This window comes from Molothrus aeneus, chromosome 13, assembly GCF_037042795.1.
Source record: "Molothrus aeneus isolate 106 chromosome 13, BPBGC_Maene_1.0, whole genome shotgun sequence".
Taxonomy (NCBI): Eukaryota; Metazoa; Chordata; class Aves; order Passeriformes; family Icteridae; genus Molothrus; species Molothrus aeneus.
The window spans coordinates 18670107-18676106 of record NC_089658.1 but is presented as its reverse complement, the minus strand read 5'-3'; positions in this window follow the sequence as shown (position 1 = coordinate 18676106).

The window sequence follows — 6000 nt, the reverse complement described above, 5'->3', positions numbered from 1 at the left end:
TTTTAGAGTGTCTTTCAATAAAAACGAAGTACAATGCTGCAGGACGAGCAGAGCTCTGATAGTGACAGATGCAGGTATGACTTTTTAAACTAAATTAGTGATAACATGAATTTTAAAATAGCCTCATGAAAGAATTACCCTCCACTTGCATTATTTTCAGTTCTGTAACACACATTAATGTTGTTTTAAGAGTATGTATGAAGGGAGACACAATGTAGAGAAGGCATGGAAATCCAAGGATACTTAAAACATTATTTCCTCCCTGGGTGAATTCCTCCCAAGGTATGAATTCCCCAGTAGCTGGGAAGGTGGATGAGTGATCCAAACCTAATTTTGGAGTATGGTATGGAAGATAGGAAAGTTCTAGGCACAGTGATTTAGCTTTTCCTCAACTCTTCTCCTGCTTTTATCCAAAGAAGTCCCACAATCCTTTCCACCAAGCTCACCTTCTGATTTTCTGGCAAACTTCTGGACTCCCAAGCAAGAATTTAATGCTATTTTTTTCTTTCCCTGAATTTTTACCCCAGATCTTCATGGCTTTTTTTTGCTCTGTATTCTTTACCCCTTTTTTACTGAGTTGGTTATTCAGCCTCAGTTTCAGAGGGAAATTTTACTTTCAACATATTTGAAACTTAGAGTTTGATTCTACAATCACTAGAGTCTAAGGCAACAAGGGTGTTCTGTTCAGAGGGAGCAGAACAGCCCCTGGTCCCTGGACATGGTGTTTTCAAGCAGGGAGCCTTCATATTAAAAGGAAATGATTGTGTTCAAATTCATTGTCCACCTACACAAGATGTGAAATTTGCTGGACAAAAAGGTGAAATGTGCTGATGGCAGAGCTGCTCTCAGCTGTGCCTGCTGCAGGAAAAGCCAGCAAACCCCTCTGCAGCCCCAGCTCAGGGGAACCAGACCTGGTGCTTGGGACACGGCAGCTCAGCTGAGATCCCTCTGTGGGGATTTCAGCCCAGGAACTAAACCAGAACTAAAGCTCCAGGGAAAGGAGCTGCCACAGGGAAGCTGCTGCAGCCTGACACAGACATCCATTATCAAATGTCTGAGAAGAAATTCTGTTCAGATCTATTTTTTCTGCAGTTTAATAACAAGGAGAGCTTGTGCAAATATCAGCTGCAAAGACTGGGGAAAGCAAATCAAATCCAAGCTTGCAACAGTGAACAGGTATCAGTGATAATGAAATATTTGCCTGGATTTTGACAACCTTGAACAATTCAGTAAATCCTAGCAGTCCATGTGCACAGCCTGAGAATAATAATTATTATTATCAGACAGCTGCACTGCCCTTGAGAACTGGGCAGTGGGTTCTGGAAGGAAGGAAATTGCTGCCACATGCAGTAAATAAAAAGAAGTTTAAAAAAAAGAAATACACACAGAATTGTGCTGCAGAATCATTCCATTGAGCCTGGCTAGAAACACAGGCAGCTACAAACCAATCATTCATCTCCAACATAAACACAGATTGGGTTCGACTTGCACTAACATAGGTTGAGATTTTTAGTAGATGACATAAATAAATGTATTTTTATATTTCCTGACCACATTAAGCTTGAAATCAAGAGTTCTAAAATGTGAGCCATACACTGTAAGGCTTCTAATAGCCAATAAATTCAGCAAGTCACACTGAAGCAATGTTTTCTCCTTAAGGGTACATTTTGCTGCAGTGTATACAAATACAAGGGGACTTTTTTTTTATGGATTTGTAATTATATGTAGCTGAACACAACCATTCAATAAAGGTTAAAGTTCTGTTAGGAGGACAGCAAGATGGAAACCACTTCAGAAGGCACAATCTCAGATCCCAAATATTATTTCTACATGGAAAGACATTAGTAAGGAGATGGGGGAAGGTTGAGGAAAATTCATTTCTCCAAAAAAAAAAGACCAGTTGAGGAAAGGTAAAACATTCTGGCACAAGAACATCAATGCATTCCTCTGTTCCTGCCCCACTTCTGCTGCACTAAGAAAGCACAAAACCAGTTCTTATCCTGCCCAGTGCATCTACTTCCCACAGGTAAAGCAGGGCTCAGAGTGCTGGATTTCCTTCAGGTGGTGTTAAAGGAATGAACCATCCTGGAGAATCACCAGTGGTACTTTAGAGCTAAATCACTCCCTCATCAGATGTTGTTTTTCATCTCCAGCCCTTACAGCAGTTCAAAGTGGAGCTCAGCATTATCCCCACACTGGGAAATGGAATACAACAGAACAAGGAATTGTTCAGCTCCTCAGGAAGGGCCAGCAGCCATGTCAGGAGGGATTTCAGGTGGCAGGAGAGGTGTGGGGGATGCACAGAGGCTGATGCCCAGCAGTCAGAGAGCTCAGGGATCACAAGGCTGAATTTCAGCTTTGCCCCCCACACAAGCTCTGGCTGAGGGACACAATCACTGCCAGGCTTGGAAGGCAAATCCCTCAGCACAGACTGAGCCTGTTTGTGTTTGGGAGCCAGCCCTTGCAGTGGGGCTCTAACAGAGCCGTGCTCCCAGTGGGGGAGCCATAAAGAGTCAGTGTGTGCTGGCTCCAGAGCCCCTGACTGCTGGATGTGCTGGAAAAGCCAACTGGAAATGTCTGAGTGCTGATGTCACTGCAGCTCCACAGCTCTGGAGGCTGCTCAGCTTTCCTTGCAGGAGCCTCGCTGAGCTCTGTCCCCTGGCTGGAGCTTTGTGAGCTGAGAGCAGTGAAGGTGGCACTGAGAGCCTCACTTCTCAACGAGGCAAATCATCCTTTTCAGGGAGAATTTGTCACTCCTAGCCCAACTTAAAAACCAGTAGTTGGGACTGAGTAAATGAAATGGAATTTGTTTTCAAAATAAATTTGAAATCACCAATGCTTTCAAGGGGAATTGAGCTGCATGTGACAGAATCAATAAGAGCCTCCCCACTCACATAAGTTAAGGTTGGAAAGCCAAGTGTTCAAGGGCTGGAAACACCAGAGTTAAGGCTGCCATGTGCACTCCTAATTCACATCTCCTGTGTGATACAATTAAAAGCTATTTTTCCCCACGGCCTCACCCCATTTAGTGGGCAGGATGAACAGAGCTATTCAGTATTTCTGGTTGGGTTTTTTTACCTTTTGGAGTCAATGTGTGGCCTTGGCTTTATTTATAGCATGCCATTTAAACTCTTCACTGAAAACACGATTATTCACATCCTTGTGGGTTTTAATATAACACTTATCACAGAAATATTTGCTTCAAAAACATAACAAATGTCTCATGACAAAACCCCTGCCAGTGAGGTAGGATGGTAGCACAGTCCCTTGAGCCCAAATGCTTAATCAGAATCAGAGGTCCCACAAGCTTGTTTTGCTTAGGGTGAGATCATCTGAATGTAATACAGTGTATAATATATTCTTGGGTTTTAGCAAACCAGTGGTAACAAAACCCCATTTCTCTGGGACACAGCTCCAAACCTTGCAGGGCCCTGAGCTGTGGCTTTGGGAAAGCATCTGTTTCCTTTCAGCAGTGGCCACAGCATCTGCAAACCTTGTTCTCTGTGGTTTAAAGCACCTCCTTCTAAGACCATGGGGCAAACAAGGAAGGCCTGATCTGAAGCAAGGTAACATAGCAAAGTAAGGCTGGAGTGAAATTATTCCTGGTTCACTTGATTCTGGAGGGTGCGCACTGAAATTTGCAATTTAGAAGGCAAAAGAATAACTCCTACCTCTGTTTGCAGGCCTCTGTACATGCATGTGGTTATGTAATACACCTAAACCCAAAATGTTGGCATATTTGATTACAAAACCCCTGAAACTTCTTTGAATGTGCAGCACACAACAGTGTAAATGTTCTTTTTCAGCAGTTAATCCACCATCAGCAAAGGTTTAACAGACTTTAGCTCAGGCACTAGACAGTTGCTCCTCTCACACAGGCAATTCACATTTACCCTTTGAATTTGGATCTAGGTTACAAATCAAGTAACTTTGCTTTGGAGACACTGTAGAAAAAATGCTGCTTCAGGTTCTTCCACAGGTATGAAACCATTTGATAAATAGAATTTTCAAGTTTATACAAGCCTGCAGTCCCACCTGCACATCCTGTCAGGGAAATCAATCCATGATTCCCTGTCAGGCTGCTTGTTTTACAGCACAGGCTCAGAGAAAAGTGCTTGTTAGAAACATTTTAAAAACATTTACTCACTGTTCTGACAGCCCTGAGCATCTCTTTCCTTCTTGTGCTCTGTGTTGCTTATCTCTCACTGTTCCTCAGCTGTCTTCAGAGGCCAGCTGAAAGAAAAATGCACAATGCCAACAGTTTATATCCACCAGACTGGAAACCTGGCATCTCTGCAGCATTGTTGGTTTTGTTATTATTATTATTATTATTACAAATATTTTTTTTGAATTTGTATTTTTTGCATAATGGGAAGATTCATTCTAAAGAATATAGCTTAACTTTTTAAAAATGTGCTAAAGCAGGTTGGATCATATCAAATTGGAGTACTTCAGAGAATCTGGGACTAAGATTCTTTCTTGAGCTGAGGTAGCAAAAAGAAAGTTCACAAATATAATCCCAAGTGCCACTTAGCAGCATCTTAAATACTTAAACTCTTCTATTAAAAATACTGCTATTATTATTGTGTTTAGGCTGAATTTAACCCTTCCCATGGCAAAGTGACAGAGGCTCTCAGAACTCACTAAGCCAGGCTGTAATTTGCCACACTTTTAACTGAATTACCTTTTAAACAATAAGGAGGCTGTGATGGAGCAAAGTGCAATATCTGCACTGGGGCAGATATTTCACTTTAGGAACACATTGAATCTCCAGGGGCATCACTTGGTTTTGGACTTGAGCTGAAGTTATCCACTAATGCTAAGGAGCATTAGTGAGGCCTTGTCTCTGAATTTACCCCTGAAAAAGCAAAAGTAAAAGATTTTTTCATTTTTCTTCTCACTGATTTTGTTTGATTTGATAAATAAGCTACAAGAAGGTCAGGCCATGGCACCAAACAACTGTCACTGTGAGAGCTGTGAAAGAATTCAGATTATCCCAGTTCATATCCAGTTTCCCCATGAAATTTTAAATTTTATTTAGGAAATAAGGAGCCTGAGAGTTTAGAAAGGACTTTTCTCAGGCTGTGCTGATGTGAGCAAAGCCCTCCTGTCCCTGGCAGCTCCTGAGGCTGCACAGAACCTTCTGCTCCCTGTGCTGTCCTTCCCCAGCTGCCCTGGCCAGACAGACAGAGATCCCTGACTGCTCAGGCAGAAATCAGAGATTGCAGCTCCCTGGTGCCCTGTGCAGAACCTTTCCTTTCCCTGGTGTTTTCCAAAGCTGCTCCAGCTGAAGGGCTGAGGAGGCCAGGGCAGGCCAGGCTGGCAGTGCCCAGGCTGTCCCCAGGCTCCAAACTCTCCTCTCCAGCCTCAACCTCCAGCCCTGGGCAGAAGCAAAATTAGTCTGGATGTCTTCAGTTATTCAAGTGTTTTATCTGTCCACTCCCTGACAATTTGTGCCTGTCTGGTGCATGAGAAAGGGCCCTTCTGGGGCAAAACCACAGATAAAATGTGTTTTAAAACTGAATTTAAAGCCCTGAATGTGGGTATTTCATAATCTAAGCTGAATATCCGTAGAAAGAACAACTGTATGTTTTTAGTAATGACCTAATTCAACTAATTCAATAATGAACTAATTCAACCCCTTCCAAAACAATTCATGAACTCTTACTCATTATCAACTGACAGTGCTTGGGGACCTTCCCTAATTACCACTATTCTTTGGTGCTGGATGCATTTATGTCACGGGTGCAGGGTAAAGATGGACATGGAAAGAAAATATAACTGTTTCTTTTTGTTCCTACTCACAAACAGTGATGGGAAAACCTCCAAAAGCTTTCTTGCTGTTTTGTGGTTGTCAGGACACTTCATTTTCTCTCATTCCCAAGCTTCAGAAGCTTCCTCTTTGTGATTGCAAACAGATGATGGCAGAGGCAGCAATTAGACTAATCCAAGTAAATTCCAATCACTGGTAGCCTGCAGCAGCTTGCAGGGCTCACATCA